The 20,634-nt window shown below is 40.1% G+C and overlaps 1 protein-coding gene across 4 annotated transcripts in view; it reads right to left on the minus strand.

Moving 5' to 3' along the window:
* LOC137334260 (contactin-4-like) overlaps positions 1-20,634 on the minus strand; it is a 1,825,202-nt gene that overhangs the window by 1,765,184 nt on the left and 39,384 nt on the right. The window contains exon 2 of one of the 4 annotated variants that reach the window (XM_067998916.1): positions 20,239-20,348. The exons of the other annotated variants lie outside the window; for them this stretch is intronic. The gene's annotated coding sequence lies outside the window, so the exon portion shown is untranslated. The remainder of the gene's footprint in view (positions 1-20,238; positions 20,349-20,634) is intronic. 4 annotated transcript variants of the gene reach the window in all.

Below are 20,634 nucleotides of genomic sequence, written 5' to 3' on the forward strand. Positions count from 1 at the left end.
GCAGCTCACTGCCAGAAGTTTAATAGTGTCACCAGGTTAGCTATGGATCGGTCAGTTGTGTGTATTTGTATATGTCTGTGTTGTGAGTGTGAGCAGAGCACATTTGTTCTGAATTCTCAACAACAGGTACCAGTTCGATAAGTAAAAGTCGATCTTTCATATACTTTGTTTCAATTCTGATGAATGCATTGGGTGCAGCTAAATGAAGGGTGGTTGTTCAAAACCCACCTGAGCAGTGGAACAGGGTAGACTACCAATAAGAGGATACAATGACCCGAATCTGTAATAATGCGCTGACCCAGCCTTGTGAAACTGATCTTATCCGCCCATCTGAGTTTCTTAAAAAATCTTACATTTAAATATTTATTTCATCCATCTCATATATAGATGACGTGTGCAATACCATTAAAGATGCTTGAACATGTTTAATTTCAATTCCAAGAAGGGATAGAAATCAGAAACCAGGCCACTTTTTAATAACTTTTCTGAATTTGCTCAATGTTTATTTTAAATTCATTTTGCAAATAGATGAATTGTTAATCAAAGTATGAAGGACAAAGCAGTGATCTGCAGTACATATGGAGTTCTGAATTTGCACCTATCAACGAAACTAGATTTTAACTTAACCAGCCTGGCGGGAACGGGGTCAATTTGGGTCAGACTCCATTGGGGAGTAAAATCAGATGGTGTAAAATGTCTTGAACTCACCCCTTTTCCTGCCAGCAGGTGAGGTTAACTCGGGGCTTAGAGTTTGGTAAATCAACAGTCTCATAGAAAACAGTTACAATTGACAATATCTTGAGCTAAACAAATACGCATTAATACAGAATCTTACTTTCAAAAAAATGTTTAAATTGTCAAAAAAAATTTCAGTTCTCTGACCAAACACAAACTCTTAACAGTACAGTGCTTTACAGGGGGCTGGGAGTGGCAATATACAAGTACGAGTGATGATGGAGAGACTCTGAGCTGTTCAAATTCTATGCAGAAATCTGCCCCCTTCTTCCAATCTGAAGTTGTATTTTTAAATGGTAGTCGCAGAGCCCCAGTCACAGCCATGGCATCTATTAAAGTCTGTCTGTACTTAGATAATAGATCTTGCTTGAAGGTTCAAACCATTTGCGAATATTTACCAAACGCTGAACGCTGTTCATTAACAAAATAAAGTAGAACAAAAATTCAATTGCTTTGGTGAGGTAATGTTAAAATAAAGCATCATCAAGGTCATTACCTGTGCTTATGCATTTCTGTCTCCATGCATGTATGTTAACATTGATGTGCAGATGTGTCTTTGTAATTACATCTGTATTTATTTGTGAATATAGGAACAGGAGTAGGCCATTTGGGCCCTTGAGCCTGTGCCACCATTCAATGAGATCATGGCTGATCTGTGACCTAACTCCCTATACTCACCTTAACCAAAGGTGTTAAGGGATAAGGGGTCAACAAAAATCGATCAATCTCAGGTTTAAAATTAACAAGTGAGCAAGCATCAACTGCCGTTTGTGGAAGAGTTCCAAACTCCTACCACCCTGTGCGTGTAGAAGTGTTTCCTAACTTCACTCCTGAAAGTTCTGGCTCTAATTTTTAGACTATGTCCCCTAGTCCTAGACTCCCCAACCAGCGGAAATAGTTTCTCTCTATCTACTCTATCTGTTCCCCTTAATATCTTGAAAACTTGAATTAAATCACCCCTTAATCTTCTAAATTCCAGAGAATACAACCCCAGTTTGTATAAACTGTCCTCATAATTTAACGCTTGGAATCCAGGTATCATTCGAATAAGTCTACACTGCACTCCCTCCTGGGCCACTATATCCTTCCTAAGGTGCGGTACCCAGAACTGAACACAGTTCTCCAGGTGTGATGTAACCAGGGCTTTGTATAGCTGTCGCATAACTTCTACCCCCTTGTAGTCTAGTCCTCTAGGTATAAAGGCTAGCATTCTATTAGCCTATTAACCTGTCCATGACATTTTAATGATCTATCTACGTGGACCCCTAAGTCTCTTTCGACCTCCATTGTTTCCAGCCTTTCACTATTCAGAAAGTACTCTGATCTATCCTTTTTAGGTCCAAACCTCACACTTGCCTACATTGAAATCCATTTGCCACAGATTTGCCACTTCACTGAATTTTTTCATCACTCTAATTTTATGCTTCCATCTGCACCACTTACAATGCTGCCTATCTTTGTGTCACCGGAAACTTGGATATGTGGCTCTCTATCCAGTCGTCTAATTCGTTAATAAATACAGTGAATAGTTGAGGCCCCAACACAGATCCCTGTTCTGTGATCCATATTCATTTATCCCTCGCATGCAAATCTGTGTAGGTCTGTATATCTGTGCATTATACAATGATAGCAATTTTTTAAAAATTGTTTACACGCGCAATGAAGTTTAATATTGTTAGTGTGGGTCATGCACCAGTCTGCAGAAATCTGTGGCCTCAGTATAAGGATTTCATATTAAGTACCATTTGTGAAGGAGTGTACAGACATTACCAATGAATGAATGCTCCAGAATCCAAAGTGTACTGATAAGAGGTTCTCCCAGTTGCTTTTTATTTGGTTGATTTAATTTATCAAACAATATGCATCTGGCTACAAACCCAGAGCTGCAGTCAGAGGAAGCAATCTCCTGTTCTCCAGGGCTGCTTGAGAGAGTTCCAAGCTGCTTTCTGTAAAATTAATTGCTCAATTTTACATGCAGGCACAAAGTGAATTGTGCCAGGAAAATCAGAAATCCACAAACTTATCACTGGAGCCGCTCAGTGCCTCTGACTGGCTGGGGGGGGCGGGGCGGGGGGTAACCTTATGTCTCATCACCCTTGTGCTCACTGACCTACATTGGCACGTGGTCCGGCAATGCCTCAATTTCAAAATTCTGATCCTCGTTTTTCAAATCCCTCCTTGGCCTCACTGTAACCTCCTCTGCGTTCCTCCAATTCTGGCCTCTTGCACATGCCCAATTTTCATCGCTCCACCATTAGCAGCTGTGCTTTCAACTGCCTTGGCCATAAGCTCCGGAATTCCCTCCCTAAACCTCTCTCTCTTCCTTTAAGACGCTCCTTAAAACCTACCCCTTTAACCACCAACCTTTTGGTCACCTGTCCTAATATCTCATGTGGCTCCGTGTCAAATTTTGTTTGCTAACACTCCTGTGAAGCATCTTGGGATGTTTTACTCCGTTAAAGGTGCTATGTAAATGCAAGTTGTTGCTGTCTTGAGAAAGTTGATCGCGTTTTGGAAATGTGCACATCTGCAGTTGCTTGAAACTTTGCACCTGGGGAAATCCTGCCACTCTCACGCTGAAGCAATTTGTAATTCACCTGTTGTCTATTGCTCTCATCGTTAGAGAGCTTCTGTTTCTGTAAATAAAATGTGTTCTGTTTTCTGGCTAAGAAAGTTCTTCTTTGAAATCTGACAGGAGATAGTCAATTTATATATTAAATTCAATATAGCATCCAATGTTGTAGTTTCTGGTTCCTGCCAATTTGCATTATTGTGACTTGTGTTGCATTTTCCATTTCCTTCAAGGATACTTTGATGGCTGGGTAGTGTTCAATAATTATCTGTTTTGATTGGAGCTGGGAACTTTTGAGTGCTGTAGTCCATTGTTAATAGTGAATACAACTGAATACTGCTAAACGTACACAGAATACGCATCAAGCAATTTTCTTCAATTGGTTTTAGGTGTGCAAAAAGTGACGAGTTTAGAAATAATCCACTGCAAGTGATGCATTTATATCAAATCCACGGTACAAATGTTAGTGTTTCAAATTAAGTCTTCATTTGGAGTGTTGTCCTTATCCTGTATTTTTAAAATCAATGGTCAGAGAGCCATATACACTAAGAGGGGGGAATCCATCATGGGCAGTAGCGCAAATCGCGTGATAACAAATGGACAGCGCATTTTACACTCCAGCCAATATTCTTTTTCGTGGTGTAAAACTGGCTGCCAATTCGCTATCGGCAGTTTTGCGCCACTGCCCATGGTGAATTTCACCCCCTTTGATGTACACGGCTCTCTGACCATTTACAAATACAAGATCATAAGAATGACAATGTAAAAGACTTAGTTTGAAGGTTAATTTGGAACACAAAGTCTTCATTTGTTATGCTGTTCTTATCTTGTATGTTTAAAATCGGTGGTCAGAGAACCGCGTACACAAAAATTCGTCTTGGGCAATAGCGCAAAATAAGCGACAGCGAATCAGCAGTGAGTTTTACTCACCGCCCGATATTCTTTTCCACTGAAGTCAAGGAGAAAGTACAATGGGCAGAGTGTAAAACGGGCGGTCAATTCGCGATTGTCCATTTTGCGCTACTATCCAAAACAAATTTCACCCCTCAAGTTCTTTCAGATGTGGCCAATTTGTTGTAATTATATTTTCAAGTTTTACAAATGTGCATTTTGCAAACAGACACTCAGGTTATCAGCAGGCGCATCAGGATGGCGTTTAAAACTTTAAGAGAGTAGACAACTTTGAAAAGCAGCATTATCAACAGCAGCAGGATATATGTTTATGTGGAAAGAACATCAAAATGAATGGCAGGACAACCAAATGACCAAAACAGGGCTTTCATATGCACACACTGCAAAAGGCCCTGTGCTTGGACAACATAGTCATCTTCATAATCGAAGAATTACCCACTACCACTTACACATTGACCTTCACAGTACTTCCATTTCTCGTTTCTGATCTATGCTGTTTACATTGCCATTATTGATTTTTTTTGTTATCCACTCCACTTAATGTATTTGGTATATCCATCAACCAACCCAAGGCTGTAAGTGCACAGAGTAAGAAAAAGAGGCCACAATACCAACATGGATTTACTGATGTGAAAAAGTAATGGCCGCCAGACCCTGAATAACTGTTAAAGTGCAGTAATACTCTTGAGAAATATCTTTCTGGAGTCAAAGTTTCAAAATAACCCCAACTTTTTCTTTGATATGCTTTTTTTATGATTGTTAATACTTTTAGGAGTGGATACACTAACCATCATTGAGTTGCCAGACTCTACTCCAGACAGTGGGCATAAAAATACGGGATGAGTAATTTTGTTCACATTAAAACGTTTCTTTGTCTCTCTTCCTGCCATAATTTCACTCAAAGTTTGAGGCCATAGCCTCCGTAGTTATCACAAGCAGTCTTGCCTTCGCATTATTATTCAATCTGCTTTAGCTGTGGTGTTTATCATTTGCTATAGTCGGCATATACTTCAGTAAAGTAGCCTTAATGAATGAGAAAGTTAAAAGCATGCCCACCTCGAAGAGACCTTGCATTGAAAGCCTAGCTGACCTTCCTCAGCCCTACAAAATAGTGCTTCCACTGATGGCCACATTAGTTCTTTCAGCAGAAGGTTCCTCAATGAAAAATGTCAGGAGACAGAACACCTCTCAAACCAGTTATGCATCTAAAAGGCAGCTTTGAAGTTATTTCCTCAGCTTTCAGACAAAACATATGTAATTATGCCTTTTGGTGGGAATGAATTTCATCTTTCCTTGAAAATAAATCGCATAATTAGCAGCGCACAATGAGAACGGCTTCCACCTATTGCACTCCACATCATCTCCAGAGGGGAGAAAGGTCAGGAAGCTCTGAATTACAGTATCTGAGAACACAAAAATGACTCCCATTTTACCAAAGCACAAGTCATCTTTCTTAAATGCCACATTCCGTGTGCGTAGGGCAGTGCGCGCGCGTGCATATTCCGCGCCAGAAGTGCGCTGTCCACCATATTGGTAGAGGCTGAAGTATAGGTTACCAGGGCCCACACCTGCAACAAGGCCCTTTGCGTATGTAAATAGGGGGCCTAGCACCTGTTTTAGGACCTCGCCTCAAAATTGGGCTGCTCTCAACGCAGACGGCGTCGGGCCTGCTGCATTCAGGATAACCAAGTCTATATGCGGCCTAACTGACAATCCTTAAAGGGATAGCTGGAGGCCCCCCGCCAAAAAAAGGTAAGTTATTAAAAAAAAATCGACCTGAATGTGGAGCAGGAGTGCTCCTTCCGGCTCCACAGCAGTCCCGCAGACCATTGCCAGTCCCCGCTCAGACCCTCTCCTGATTGCCTGAATCCCTCTCCTGATCCCCCTCCCAGGACCAACCAGAGGGTTGTTGCCAGCATTGCAGTGGCCCAAAATTCAAATTTGCTTTGCCAGCAAGCTACCTGCAGATGTGCAGCAGGCGTTTGCAGATAGTCAGTCTAATTTAAATGAAGCCCTAGGCCCAATATTGTGTGCGCCTTGGGCCTATTCGTTCCAAAGCAAGGTTTGTTCCCTGTGCCCAGGCGTTATCCAATTTCATCCCCTACAAATCTATTGCCACAGAAAAGGCAGCAGGAGTCCATTTTACTCAAACTAACTGCTTTGAATATGTCATGCAATGCCGCCAATCTGAAGCTGGCCCAGGGACGGCACTGTCCCCCACAAAATGGCTGCAGTGGGTTCACACTTTGCAAGCAAATTACACTTCAGTCTAGCCATTAATGCGATAATGGCTACTTGGGAGTCTTAGCTACACAGGACAGCCATCACTTCTTTATCAGACCACTTCTTTCCATTGATGCAATAAAAAGGTCCCTCAGGTCCATCTCTTTGTGCATTTCCTCTCCCTGAGTACAGTAGCATTGAGTTTATGGTACTGGACTAACAACCAGAGGTCACAAGTTCAAATCCCACCATTGTGAAAGGCCCTTTTATTAAGTTGAATTCAATAAATATGTAAATTTGTGGGCTAGCACCAGAAAAATAAGCATGTTATAAAAACCCAATTGGTTCATTAATGTCCTCCAGGGAAAGGAATCTGCCACCCCTACCTGGTCGAGCCTACATGGAACTCCAGTCCTAAACCAGGTGGATGGACCTATAGGCAATGCCTCAGGTATTGTATTAGGACAAGACAATCAACCCTGCAAAGTCCATCTCACCAACATCTGGTGCCCAAATTAGTCAAGCAACAGCCTGCTAGTTATACCTATAGAATCATATCTATCAAACATCACCACAAGGACAAGATCTCTCTTGGCTCTAACGGTTCCCATATTTCAATTCCCACATGTACAATATACTGTAAGATCACAAGTGGCTTTGAAATATGAGTCACTGATTTTAGGAGAGGAGGAGATGCAAGATAAGAAAATTTAAGGGAGAAAAGCAACTTCCCATTGATCACTCCTTTCTGTTTATTCTTATTTAGCCAATTATTCAGTTTCCTACATCTTTTTTATCCTGTCACAAAGCTCGTGTAAGGTACTTCATCAAATGTCTTCTGGGAGTCCAGATATAATATCCAACTATTGTGTTATAACCTCAAAAGCATTCAATACATTTGTTTGTGATGATGTGCCTTTTATAATTCCATGTAGGCTTGACATTAGTCACCTTCACCTTTGTTAAACACTTGAATTGCTTCTTTTATATAAAAAAAGGCTTCAATATTTTGTGTAATAAAGCCAACAAGCTGGTATTTCACTGAATAGCACTTCTCACCTTATATTTGGATAAGTCTCCCAACCTTTTCAAAATAACAAAGTAATTTGAAGATAACCTGAAAATTTCCTGGATGAAATGAACCTTTTAGATAAAACAGAGGTTGCTGTATTTATGGGGTCTGTAGTTCCCAGGTAGCATTCTTACTAGTTTGAGAAAGTGATCATCCTTGAAAGTGAGGTGAGGTGAGGAAGGACTCATCTTATTGACAATTTCCTGTTTCAGGTGAATGTCTGACAATTCATGTAGCAAAGCCTGGGATTGTTTTGAGGTTCTGATAAAAATTGCACAAGTCCTTCAGTATTGTTAGCCCAGGTTAAAAGAAAGAAAATTAGATGTGTATTATCTTAATTCCAAATGCGTTGTGATGTTACACAACATAGAAATGAGAGAGCAAACCATAACACCTATTGAAAATAGACAATGGCACCCTCATTAAGATATGCTTCTGAAGCAAGATTCTTTGGGCTAGAACATGGATCTTCAAACTCAATAGTATCAACTGTAGATCATCTTTGTAAATGTTTTAGTTTGTATAGTATCCAGAGCTCTCCCAGGCACTACGTGGTAATCTGTAATAAATTCCTGTGTTCAAACTTAACCAGTGAGCTTTTCAAGCCATAATCCTCATCAGTGTACCCACGGCAGACATCATCTTTCCCCACCCATCCAAATTCAGTGCCTATAGGTTTCTTACCCTCAGCGAGCAATTTGCCATATTACACTTTTATATACCAGAAATCATAGAATCTGTAACTGGGAAAGTTTAGTGGGCTGCAAACACAGTGACAGAGACTCGATAATTTGTAACCCTTGCCAGAGCAGAAAAGCTCTGATCTGTTGTTTTGAGATTTTCTATTACAAAGGAAAGATGGGAAAACAAACAATGAAAAGCTGATTAGATATTAGGGAATCCATACTGGAAGGGCAGAGATTAAAGTTCAAGCTCCCCTTTAGCTGAAGTGCCAGTGAAGGTCAATTCAGAAGTTAGGTGCTCCTCAGCAAGGTTGGCTCAAAACAGAGTCTAGCCACTGACGTTGCAATTGCCTACACCCATGAACATTTATGTTTTAGACCAGGTCCTGCCTGACTACCAGTGTCCTAGAGGATTCCAACATGATCTTCCTGGCCTTAAGTCAATGCACAGTTTCTGACCAGTATTACTTCTTCAGTCCATTCTTAACTGTCCATCTGACCTACAGTATAAACTCTTGGGTTTCTACAGAAGCTCCAAGTTCTCGTTAATGTATGGCGTATTGAATATTGCTTCCCTTTGTCCTAAAATCACTTTCCAGCATGTCAACCAGTCAGGCGCACTTTGGAGTTGGCTGTACATTTCTGAAGATCATGGGAAAATGCTAAGCATTACAAGCATATATTGGAACCATCGCTTAATAGAAAGCTGCAGCAAATATCCTTTAAACCAGATGTTGACAACAGCCAGGATAAACTGTCACAACACAGGTGGCTTCTGCTGAAACTTGCCTCAGTTGACAAGCTGCATCAATTAAAGAATAAAATACAACATGTAATAAAAAGCATTCTGAAATGCCATTGATGCAGAGCAATAAAACTCAAACTACAAAGAAAGGTAGAATGCTGTTGAGAGCATGAATCAACCGTGGATGAACTAATTTATATGGAACTGAAGACGGTTTTATTTTTTCAAACTACGGGCAAGGTTTGAGGAAGCAGAAAATCAGAATAAGGCTTTATGTAGTCGAGCAAGACTGCCCAAATGTTTAGAGCTGTGAGCCAGATAAACATGTCAAAATCAGTGAGTGGGTCATGTAGGATTACGCAATAATGCAAGACCCATACACAAAAATGCAAGCTCCTTACATTTAAAAAAAAGTGACACCCCCACACATAAAAAAAGCTAGGACATGCGAGGTGCCTCCGTTCTCCCTTTCTTCTCATCCTCCCCTTCCCTTCCTCCAAACCTGGTGCTCGGCTTTCCTTTTCTCATTCTTTGCCTATTTTCCCACCCCTTCTCTTCGTCTCTCTCTCTTCCCACTTCTCCTCCGGTATTTTGTGCGTGTCCGTCTTCTGATGCAGTGTCTCTTCTGGGGTTTTTTTCCTCTCTCCTCCCCCCCCACCCTCAAGATTGCATCATATCTTTAGAAAAATATTCCGTTATCTTTAGGAATATGATCCCCGCCTCAAAAGATATTTCCTCTGTGAGCACAGGAAGAGGGAGAGATCTGTCTGGAGCCACATAAGCAGAATGGGGAGTGAGAGAGAATGCTTCGACTCTTTAAAATTGCCAGGCCTGGTGAACTGGTAAAGAAGTTCCCTGACTGGTCAAAAGCATCCTTTTTCAGTCCTCCGGACCTGGAAGCTACTTTAAAAGGAGTTTGAAGGTGTTGAAGTCAGTTATGCCAAAGATGAGAACTGGCTGCAACTTCTTGGGGCCCAATAAGTTTGCAGACCACATTTTGGACATCACTGCAGTAGCAAGAGAATCTGGAAAGACTACTTGCCCACATGATGGCTGTGAACTGCCAAACTCTCAAAGGCTTTGCTGTTTCAACCAAAGTGGCTTTGCCCATTGAAAACTTCTCTTTATAAAAAGGAACTGTGTGTCATGGAAGAGTTCAATCAAAAAGTATTCCCCTGGATTATTTTAGAGTAATTTTAACTTGAATTCCTTCCTTGTGCCCAGGCAACAATTAATATTCCATCTACAAAGCTCAACTGGCAATAAATTGAAAAGTGGAAATTAAAATTAACCCCAAGGCATATCCATATGCATGGCCACCTGCACAGGTACAACCTGGAGTCAGAGTAGGGTGTTGGCAGTGGTGTCATATGGAAGGCACAAACCTCATTTTCAAATGATGTGAAAGGATCAAACTCTACAGGCAAAAAGTGACATCCATAAATTCACAAGCAACCCATTGGAAAACACCTGGCATGCTGCCTCCTCTGTCTCCACACTAAGTGACCCTTTGGATAGTAACATGGGCAAGTTCTTGGATTTCCTCATACTGACAGCCCTTTATACACGTGATGGAAGTGGCTGCAAGAGAACCCCTCCCCCTAATCGATGTGATTTAAGGTGTTACGAAAGCTGCTTTAGTCGGAGAAAGTCACCTATTCCTAGAGGCTGAAACAGGAAAAATTCTTCAATATCTACTCCCCCATTCCTTGGCCACTGCCAACGGCTGGTAGGCATGTCAATAGCAGCCCCCAAATAAAGTGCACCCGAATAGGGTAACTTTCAAAAACCTAATGGTACAATCAAAGCCCATCAGGTACTGACACAAGTCAGTGCAGCCGCACACACCACTGCAACTGGCTCAACATGGAATCGGTTCCCTTGGTCATCCACATCCCAGCCGATCAATAAAAGTGACTCACTACCCTGTATAGCATGACATGCAGACAATAAGCTATGAAGGCAATTCAAGTCAACATGTTGCAAATAAATAAACAATTGCAATAAAAAAAATTCCATCTCAATTTATTTTTAAACAAATACCTCCCATTCAGCAGGCAAATATGATCATTTGCCTTGTAGAACAACTTCAATCATATAGCAACTAAATCACATTTTAAAAGCCATGTTGCACAATACATTTATTGACAATGAGGGAATACACAAACATCACTTTGAGTTAGTACAGGTCAAAGTATTTTCTAATTTCAGATTAACTGTGTTGAAATTAAAACTTGGAACACAGTATGTCCTCAATATAGATAGTCTATTTCTTCCAAAAGATGCTGACATTACTGAATATCCAATATGAATAGATTAAAGTAGAAAACTTGGCTCACCTATTTCACGACTACTCAAAACTCTGATTTCCCTTTTCCTTGTTATTTAAAAAAAAATAACCTTGTCTAGATAAATCAATATGCAGAATTATTAACTCAGTGTTCAATATGGTCAATGATGCACTATTTCATATCAACTCATTTTTTTTTCCTCCAAGACTTGCAAAACTGCAAAAGGCATTAAGAGAATGGTGACATTTGTGATCTGAGAAATGAAGAGTTGAAGCAGCACTCTTTTACTCAGAAATTAGAAGGTTTACAAGCTTCTAGGCACTAGCAAATACCCCTCATTTCAAGATTTCAATCTTATCATTCTATTGAAAATGGTGTTGACAAGATGTTACAAAACTATTTTTTCCACAGTGCCTTTCTACTGGACATCAATTCTTTGGGTCATAGAAGTTCTTGTGTATTGTCAAGGGCCACTGAAGTTTATCCAATTTCCAACAGCGATATATTTTTTTGACAACACCTGCATAGCTGCAAGCAAGGACCTGTGGTAGGGAAATTATGCTGATGATCAATGTCATCACATTGGACAGTTCACCCACTCACACTTGTAAGTAACTCAAGAATAAGCCTAATAATATGTCCTCTGATACAATTATTTGGTCATTCAATTCATCAAGCTAGATACCACAGGTTCAGGAGTCCTTAAGCGCAATGACTTAAATCTTACGTAACAGACAGCTCACATTCTAACCAATGTGTTGCCTGTGACCGTATCCGCCTCAGGGATCAATACTTGGGTACTTGTCTTTCATTTACCTTGTGCTGGCAGACATGTGCATGGTAATTCATTACTTTTTTTTTATTTTCAGAAGAAATTGCTTCAAGAAATGAGTTTTGCTTCAAGAAATTAGTTTTCTCACCTTTCAGCATAATGGCAAAATATAGCCATCCATGCAAGCATCAAGAAAACCAAATCACTTCTATTAATACCTCAACTGAATTAATTACTAGGTTGAATTTAATATAGCATCTACAAATGAAAATGCAGCAAGAATAAAACTGCTAAAGGAATGCTTGAAGATAAAACAGTCTCTTCCTAAAACAAAATCATGCCACATAATAAAGAAAGATATACTTTTAAAAGCAAAAATGTACTTTATGACTGGCCTCCTAATAGCACTCACTATTTTCCAATGCCACAGAAGTTACAGTGCTTAGAGCAGAATTTACAATGCTTGCCACTGATATTGATATTGGAGCACCTAGTCAGGTGCCCCCTAGCAGTCCTTCCAGCGATTTAAAGGGAGACAATCTTCAGCAAAGAAAACATTGCATGTTATTTCTATGAAGCATCAACTTGGAATAATGATTTTAAGGCATCCTCAAGATGTATATTTCCTCTAGCTACATCAAATCCTAAGGGCAGTAGGAAGCGGAGATAGCTAAGAACATCTAGTGATGCATCATCAGTAACCATGGTCTCCTCGAGCTTGCTCGATTGATTCCCTCCCGAAAGAAGAGAGGAATTTTCCAGAGTTTTTCCTGAAATTATTTGCAGTTTTGATCTTTTCCTGCTCTTCACACCTGCCCCCCACCCCACCTCCCTACCCCTAGAAGTTTGCATTACTGCAAGTTGGAAAAAATGTGTATGAGATTGCATCATCCAATGGGTGCAGAGTACTGATGGGCTGAATGGTCCTTTGTTGCTCTTTTTTAAAGTTCTGTTTTTTTTAAAAAAACAAATCAATGGTTGAGTATTCAAAATTAACTTAAGTTTGGATAACAAAGCAACTTTCCCAACACACAAACTGCAGCTTAGCTTCAATCGGTTAATCATCGTAAAATAAAAGCGACCACTACACCAAAAAGTGTGCAGATTTTCAAGTTGTTTTCAAGAATCACTTTTCTGCTTCAACTTTTTCTGCAATGGGAGGGGGGGGAATACAGCCATGCTACAAATTAGAAGTAGAATGAAGACATTTTAATCTAAGGGGCGATTTTCACTTGCTCTTTTGAGCAGGCGGCGAGGACACTTGCCTTAAGCCAACAGGGTCCTTCTTTAAGTATGCAGATTGGGGTCCAATGACATCATCAGGTCTCAACTGCAATTTTAACTGTAGCTTGAGCGAGGAAGCTGTTGTGGCTATGCTGCCAGGTGAAATCAGCAGGAAGGGGATCCGAGACCAGAAGATGCGAGACCATTTAAGGTGAGTTTTTCTTACTTTCCTTGTGAAGCCAGGAGCAGCAGGAGTGGGCAGATTATCAGCGGCATGTAGATGAGGCCTGAGAGTTAAAATTGCCCAGGCCTCTTGCAACTGATTCGGGGAGGGGATTTAATACTATAGGTTATTTGCATTGGACTGAGTGAACAACGTCCATAGAAAAATTAACATCCTGCACAGCCAACTTTTCATCAGCTTACACTTTATGCAAAGCAACAATTCTAACAAATGTAATGATTTTGGGCTACCAATTATCCATGCTTCTCATGTGCACATGTATGCGGTCAGTTCCAATATAATCATGGAATAGCTACAGATTCAGCACAGTGTCAAGTGACTAGGCACTGAACTAATAGTCATCCTTACTTCCCAAGAAACTCTTTCAGGCATTTGAACTCACATAACCAAGACACAAGTACAGAGAGAATAGAACTGTAATCTGTAAACTGTATGTAGTTAATAGATGACAGCGAACAGTGAGATGATAATGTTCCACAAGCGAGTTGAGTACACATGTTGTGATACCTGAAACTGGTTTTGAACTAAACATGGTGTTGCACAATAAAAGTTCCACAGACCAAATCAAGTCAGTTGGAGCATTTGCTGTGGCACTCAATGTACCTTAAATTATTTAGTACAGCTAGGACTGCGAGTGGTTCTCAAAGGCCAGGGCCAGACTTTTATCTAGCCTGTCAACTCTCCAGCAATCAGCAGGAGCCTCAGCAGTAATCTCCTACCCTCACATGTCAGGATTGCCATCTCACATGAATAGAGGGCATGAACAAAAAAAATCATGGACTCTCTATTAGCGGTTACATGGAACATATGAACACTAATAGATGACGCTATGAATTTTCCAGTACTATGCTCACTGTGCACACACTTGCTGGCTATAAGATCAACACTGTGGAGCTCAATGAAATGTGCCTTTGAAATGAAAGAACTGAACAAAATCAGAGCTGGCTCCACATTCTATTAGCAAAGAAAATGCACATGACAATATCAGGCAAGGACAGGATTAGCCTCAACTGTGATGTCTCAATGCAGTCTGAGCTCACACTTCAAAAATGGCTTAGGTAAAGCATTTGCCAGTGTCTATAAAATCATATCCTGGGCATGCTCCTTAGTTCTTGTTAATCCAAGTGGAGATGGCATTATAAATTAACATTTAGGTGATCCCACAAAAGCACACACTTCAGCATGGAACCATCGGGACCAAAAATCCACAGGTCTCACTCATGATGCATTTCTGGTACCACCTGCCCACCCAGAAGGAGCGGTGTCACCATAATCTCCAACACCCAGGGGCAGTGCCTGGAGCCCAAATCTTTCAAAATAAAAACCCTTTTCTTCACACTATCGGAATAGGATGCCTCAATCCTCTTGGCCTACAGAACTCTGCTGACAGTCCAGGTCACAACAGAGCAAAAAGGAGCGGTAACTCCCAGTTTAAGGAGTCCCTGCTGCAGTTCCTCCCCCTACATTGTTTCATCATTTCCCTTGTACAGGTAGGAAGGAGCACCTCCCTTACAAAGCAAACAGGAAATTCCAGGAAAGAGCACAGGCCTGGAGCAATTGGGATTCTGCTGCTTTCTGGGCTATTCCTCTGGTTTCCTGTCAGAATTACAGAGGAAGACTGGCAGATCCCCAAGGAATTTCAGCCCTATTGCCTCATTCTCACATGCTCTCACGGTTATACACTTCATGTACATCTTTAAATTGAGGACAGTCATTCAGTCTATCTTTTGAACAATATAGACAAGAATCACAAATGATTTATCCTCGATATTGTTCACCCCACTACTTGTTTTATAAAAAATGCATTTAATTAAATCAAAATGTCATTTATATTTCAAATATTCATTTCCTATGCAAGACAAGTCCACTGAAGTGTCCATGTGCAAAAATTACTGATGCTTCAAAACCAAGTAACATCTGAAGTACTAATTGCAATATTTGATCTTTTGTCGTGGCATTATGGTTTTATATTGAGAAGATCGTTGCATATATTTAGAAGACTGTTGTAATTCATTGCAGAAGACATTCCAATTACTATTATTCCATTCCCCAATGCTTTTGCCACTTTATAAAATTATGCACAGAACTCAAGTAATTTAATCTCCATACTCAGTAAACAGCATATAGTGTCGTTCAATTAGCTTTTCAATCTCTATATATCAACACCCATTCTCACAAGAAATGAATACAGCAAATTTGATGGAAAACATACCGATCATCTAAATGGTAGAAAACAATGAACTACTGTCTTTTTATTGCCTCTTAAGCCATCAAGTACATATTTCTTCGTATGTCTTATGCAAACACTTACAGAAGGCTTAATTGTTTCAATCGGACTTTCTCAAGGGAAGGGAAAGAGAAAACAAATGGATTATGACACAATGAACATTCTACCCTTTGGCTTTCAGTACAATTTTTTTTCTGAAATTGTACTGAAGTTAAATTATGACCTCAGAGAAGCAATATTTTTACATATTAATATTGTTGCTGATACTCCCAAACTGCTTTATCCAATAATGACTATGAAGTGGCTGGTCTATTTTGGAGATTATGCCAAGTTTTCATCCGGTCACACATTTAAAACTTACTTATTCTGGGTAATGAGAAATGGGAATTTTACGGCACCACTGTAATTATTGCCATAATTCGGTCTTGCCAGTAGAAATGATGCAGCATTGATGACTATCTCCAAAATGCTTTTTATAAACAGGCTTTTGACATGCTATTGTATGCATTGTCAAATGATAAATGATGTACACGTCAGCAAAACCTGCAGGTTTTAAATATTCAGTTCATAAGCAGTCACATAATGAGAGTCCCAATATAATTACTGTCAAATGCGAAAAGGTCTCTGTAGATATAAATGATGAAATGATTCACGTCGAGACTTTGAAGCATGAAGCCAGAGCATAATACCTCACATAATTCTCTTTAAAAACTATCACAATTGAAGCTTTCTTTTTAAATTTAGTCCTCTATAATGGAAGGTGATAACTCGAAAAGCAACAAGGAATTGTAGAAAGTTAATTAAAATTCACTCTCCTTCAAATCTGTGCATTTTTGTAGCCACTGACTCTGGTGCCTGAAACTAGTTTTCATGAATATGCCAATAAAAACAAAATGTTCTATGTTTTGCAGACCAGGTTTTAAAAGGATGCTCCTCCTCCCCCCCCAACCCCCTCATCAAATTATTCCCCATCTTAAAAAGGTACCAACTCATATTAGGTTATGGTTGCACAGGTGTCAGCTTCCGGTACCTAACCCAAGGGTGCTCCCTCTTAATTTCTATGACATCATCCTTCCTGCTTGTTTTATATTATGTCTACACTGGTAGATCCAATTCTTCCAACTGCAGACAATTTAACAACTGACATCAGATTTATCTAAACATTCCAAGAATGATGAGCATACAGAATGAAGAGTGAAACCAAGCAGTTAAAACAGAATTTCTTCCTGATAGGAAGAATGGCAAGAATAATACAAAACAAGGAGGCAAAAAAGTCCAAATTACCAGTCAAAATTTAACAAATCTCAGTGAATATTTTAAAGCATCACTATAATATACATACAATCTACAGCACAGAAACAGGCCAATCAGCTCAACTAGTCTATGCCAGTGTTTATACTCCACACAAACTGCCTCCTACTTCAATTGCCTCTTCCTACCCTGTCCCTGTATCCTCTATTCTCTTCTCCCTCATGTATGCATTAAGTCCCCCCTCAAATGCATCAATGCTATCTGCTTCACCCACTTCATACGGCAGCAAGTTCCACAATCTCACCACTCACTGTGTAAAGAAGTGCCTCCTAACTTTTTTTTTGTATTTGATCTGTCAGTGGCTATCTTATATTTATGCCCCCTTGATTTGGACTCACCCACAAGTGGAAACAGTTTCTCCACAGCCACCCTGTTGAGTCCCTTTACAATTTTGAAGACCTCTATCAGATCCCCTCTTCTCCAAAGAAAACCCCAGCCTGCTCAATCCTTCCTGATAGTTGCATCCACCTAATTCTGGTAACATCCTTATAAATCTTTTCTGCACGTTCTCCAGTGCTTCAATATACTTTTTGTAGTATGGAGACCAGAACTGCACACAATGCTCCAAGTGTGGTTTAACCAAGGTTCAATATAAATTTAACATTACCACCTTGCTTTTGTATTCTATTCCTCTAAATATGAACCCCAGCACTTTGTCTGCACTTTTTATGGCCTTATCAACTTGCGTTGCTACTTTTAGTGATTTATATATCTGTATTCCCAGATCCCATTTAGTTTCTTACCTTCCAAGGAATAAGTGATCTCCTCCTACCAAAATGAACCACTTCATACTTCGCTATATTGAATTTAATTTACCATTTATTCGCCCATCTGAAAGTCTCTTCAGGTCTTCAAGAATAAAAAGGAAAATATTGCAGCTGCTGGTAATCTGGAACAACAAAAAATGCTGGAGACACTCATCAGGTCAGGCACCGAAAAAATATGAATCAGTTGACGTTACAGGTAGAAACAATTATAAACCGGTTTATACCTGGAATGTCAACTGGCTCATGTTTTCTCAATGGATGCTACCTGACCTGCTGAGTAGCTCTGTTACTGTTTTAAGAATATTTTATTTCCTTCAGTAAATACTACAATTCAATATTTCCCCTTTCATGTTGCACCAACCGACACTTTGTTTCAAATAATGTTTGTTCTTTTATTTAAACATTTAAAACTGACATTTATTAAAAACAGACAATCCAGAGGTTGCATATATTTGAGCCTCCCATCCTTAATTATGCCTTCCAGGGTACGAGACGGAGTGCTTAATAATAGTGGTGATCCATTTTAGGAAAGATTGTAAGACAACTGCTCATTCTTAATGATACATCTGCTTACTCCAAGGCAATTAAAGCACAATTTTAGAACAAAATAACATTTGTCCAATGAACGAACATGGGCTCCTTTAATGGTTCAATGGATAAATATACATGTGGTGCAGTTCTGAGCTATACAAACTAATAAAGTCCCAAATGCAGTCCTCAGTGTGTGCAGTGTCAGCTGATTTCAGCCAGGTAGGCATCAGAGCACAACAATTGGCTTCAGTGACTCACACAACCATAAGACCATCTTGTCACAAATTAGACGACACTCGCAAATCTCCTAACAACCAGGTAAGATGGTGATTCAAAAAGGAGACCCAAGCCTAGATTTTCCGATTAGCGTTATTTGGACGTCAACAGTAAAGGCTAATGCCAGCACTGAAATAACTCTGCTTGGAAAATCTAAGCCATAATGTTTTCTGTAAATGCCTACCAGAGAGAGAGCCAGGATATACTTAAGAATGTGTTTTTGTTGGATTATTGATTAAGACCACACCTTATGTCAAAGAAACCTCTCAAATAATGCAAACATGTTCATGTTTACACTTTCTCCACTGACACTTTTCTGCTTAAATACATCACAATGTCATTTCCATCAAACTCTCCAATTCATTATTTTCAGCCCAACAATTGCATGTCTGGAAATTAGTAAATACTCAATTCCTCAAATAAGTACCTCAGTAATAATATCTTTGTAATCCCGATAGCCAAATCAACAAATGTTCACTCAGCGCATCTCAACAAATCTCACACACTGCTTTGATTAACAAGTTCTTAAAATAGAATGCTGCAAGTCTGCACTTCAGTATGGCTTCACTGCAAATCTTCATTGTCAAAAGATGCTCATGACGAATAGTGCAGCGTGTCAATGAACCATAGACTGGAGAAGCACAAGTTCAAGTTCTGAATTTCAGCTGCACTGCATAATACAGCCCTGGACGGAGGACAGATAACAATCTGCTGTTAAATAGCACTTGAACCATAGAAAACATCAGAGGGTGTGCCGCTTTTATGTGGCTGACATAAGAGGCCTCGGCACAGTTCACAAACCACCTGCATTTGGGTGTACAACCCAAGGAGTAAAGGTTTGAAAGGAAATACCCTTACATGCCATCCCCTCGCTCCCTGGCTGCGTTCGGATTGTCCCCACCCCGAATAATTACCAACACCATATTCCTCCAGAACTGCGACAAAAGAAAATAATTGTGCATTCCTTTTCTGCCTCTCAGAATGTCACATGTGGGGTGGGCAAGACAAGTCCCCTACTTTGTCAAAATAGTTTATTCTCAGTGCAGAGATAAGATCAGCTTCACAAAACAGTAATGGTGGAATCATCCTGCTCCCATTTCTTGCCATAAGTGGCAGAATCAGGGCAATGGCAATCTTTGATGGTGGTCAATCACAAAAGATAGGGAGTATTGCATCGAATGTGTATGTATATGAGGAGCACTGTTTACTCACATATATAGATGAGCAGCAGACTAACGGCTAAAACATTTGCTACATGCTCCCCAAGGGTCTGGGGCCTGAGATAGAGACATCTATTGCAAAATATCACGAGTGACTTTGCAGTTCACATAAATATGACAGTTTCACATTTGAGGCTTGCAATGCCACATGGGTGCAATCAATAATTCCCACAACCCTGGGGAATCTGGTCATTCTGAAAAATTGTATGGCCCTCTCAATCAACTGTTTGGGACCACTGTCAAGTTGTATAAACTGAGCCCTAACAAAGAGAGCATTGGTGACTTTGCTTATAGAGGGGTCCCATTGCAAAGCCAATCGTGCAGCCTTTGGATACAAGCTCCCTCATAACTTTTTAATACAGTGCTCAAAGATAATGCAGAATGTTGGTAGAGGCTTTGCAAATACAGTAGTGGGAAAAAAAAAATCCAGTACCTGCAGTCAATCCAAGGTATGCCCAAAAGTCTCCACAAGCAATCTCACATCAGTAGTTTTTCTTCAGCCAAGTACTTCCGCCTTCATGAGCAGGTCCTGGCAATCTACACCTTTAAAATAGTGGCACATAATCACAAGAGCACAAGGAAAATAGGATGGGGGACATCATCCCATCCTAAGTCCAGAATTAACGGCGAGAGTGGATGTTTCTTTAGTACGCCCTGAAACGGAACGGAATTCATACCAGGGCACTTCAAGGGTGGACACATGGCAGACATCGACCATGGCCCAAATTACTGTCCTCACAAAGATTCAAATACAGATTTACCCTCTTCCCCAACCCAGGAATTTCATGGCCAAGATGTTTAACTCTGTTTTTGTTAAATGAGTACTGGG

The sequence above is a fragment of the Heptranchias perlo genome, chromosome 17, assembly GCF_035084215.1.
Source record: "Heptranchias perlo isolate sHepPer1 chromosome 17, sHepPer1.hap1, whole genome shotgun sequence".
Lineage (NCBI taxonomy): Eukaryota > Metazoa > Chordata > Chondrichthyes > Hexanchiformes > Hexanchidae > Heptranchias > Heptranchias perlo.